A 2251-nucleotide genomic window follows, 5' to 3' on the forward strand; every position below is an offset into this window, starting at 1 on the left:
GGGGGGCGGGGCCTGGGGCCAGACGGCGGCTCAACTGGGACAAAAGAACTGGCTTCGCGCTCCGCCCCCGTGCTGTGTGGGAGGCAGGGCCTGCTGGAGTAGCTCCTTCCCTGCCGGCGGGGCTGGCCGGGAGCTCTGGAGATCTTGTCCCGGGCTCGCAGGCAGCTCCTGGCCCGCTCCGGCGGGGGCCCCGACTACCGGGCCAGCTTGCAGGTTTCCCCGGCGCGCTGAGCGCAGGAAGCCTGGAGCAGTCTGCGGCACGGCGCTGGGAGACGCCCCCGGGTGGGGCAGGCGGGTGTCCGCGCGGTGTGGATTCCTGTTTGAAGCCTCTGGGTTGACTTTTGCTCCCCTCACAGAGCCAGCGTTGCGGGGCACCCCGCAGCGCCCTTGATAGGATCTCAAGGCACCGCAGCGCCTGGCTGAGACTTGCTGCTTTAGGTCACCCATACGCCCAAGAGGACTTGCCGATGGAGTGGGCAATGGCTGCCTGTAGGTCAGGCCATGTGAAGAAATTCAAAGCCTCTTAGCTTAATGAAAGCTACAATGATGGAAAGCCATCAGCCAAGAACTGGGATGCAAGGAAGACACCCGGGATGTGCAATTCAACGGTTTCCCTCCAAGGTGGAGCCGAGAAATTGGGCCAGGGAAGGAACTGGATTTGATTGCAGTTGTCTGCAAGAGAAACAAACCCCCCAGAAATAGACAAAAAAGGTGTCGGGGGAGCTTGAGAGACGGATGGGTATGTCTTTGCAGGAGGGAATGCTTTTGGGCTCGGTGCTGATTGGTAAGAGGTGTGGAGTGTTAGCAGAGACCCTACCTCCTCCTCCATTCAGTGACATCCCTTGTCAATACACAGGACTATTCAGAGAACTAGCTCAGACCCCACACTTGTGCCTCCTCCAATCATTTCTTCCTTTGTTTAAATGGGACTACACACGCACACACTTCCCTCTGTAATAGAAGGGAAATGCCATCCCATACCACTGGAAACCAGCACAGGCCTCTAACACTTGAGCTGACAGTGGAACTCCACTAGCTGGTAACAGTAGCAAACAGTTATCCTCTGTTCATTTGCCACTAGAAGGGGAAAATGCACCCTTTGCCAGCAAATTGCAGGACTGTTGGACAACAATATAATGTTGTATTTACCTCCAGCCTGGGGCATGAAGTGTGGTCTAGTGAGTTGGGATGAAGAATGGGAGTGAGGACTCCTGGTTTCTGTACCTAGGTCTAGGAAGTGAATGAAGTCTGGTGGGTCAGACCATGGGACTGGGTGCCAGGATTCCTGGGTTCTCTGCCCGGCTCTGAGAGGGAACAGGGATCAAATGATTAGAGCAGGTTGGGGTTCTGTCCCCAGCTCTGGGAGGAGAGTGATGTCTAAATGGGGAAAAAGGGAGGGTCTGAGAGCTAGAACTCATGGGGTCCCTGGCTTTGGGAGGGGAGCAGGTTCTAGTGGTCAGCACAGTAGACAAGGAGTTGGGACTCCTGGCTGCTGTTTTCATTTGGGTTCCTTGTATCTGCATAGTCTCGCTCCTTTCTGTACCCCTCAGTACTTCATGAAGTACCAAGTACAGGCATTGTCATATACATTGTGTTGGCAAATTCCCTTCGAGAGGCTCAGGGACTTAGTAGATTTGGCTTTGCCATGCTGGAAATGGTGGCTCTAGTCCCAGCATCTCCCAGTTCTGAAGCATCTCTGGGCAGTCCTTTAGATCTCCAGTGGCCCCAGCCCCACATGTGAATGCTGTTTGCCTCCACCAGGCACTGTGCTCATTCATGGAGTATCAGCACCAGCTGGTGGAAGAGAACAGGTGGCGGGTAGAACAGCAGGTTGGGGGGGAAGAGGTTGGCTATCATCCCTTCCTCTGGCTTTGGATCTGATTGGCTGAAGAGCAGATTCAGCCCTTCCCGACCAGTCCGTTCCCTTGTTAGAAATCAGTAAGATGTGGTCAGTGTATGGCTATGGAAAGGTTCAGAAAACCATGCTCCATTAATGTTGATCATTAACTCATTCACTGACTGGCATCATGGTTCTGTGTGACCTTTCCCTCAGGACAACTCAGCCTGTTGTCCTGGCTGCGGTAATTTGTGGAACAGGCTTAACATGTCCTGAAAATCATTGTCCCCCCTTTTTACAACACATTCCCTAGTAGGATGTTTCTCCCCTCATCAGAGCCTCACAGAACAGCTGTTCCTATTGGAAGCAAGGAGCGAAACAGGTCAGCACCCTCCAAAACCATTTGTGGTGGTG

Source organism: Crocodylus porosus, unplaced genomic scaffold (genome assembly GCF_001723895.1).
Source record: "Crocodylus porosus isolate Cpor-Errol unplaced genomic scaffold, CroPor_comp1, whole genome shotgun sequence".
Taxonomy (NCBI): domain Eukaryota; kingdom Metazoa; phylum Chordata; order Crocodylia; family Crocodylidae; genus Crocodylus; species Crocodylus porosus.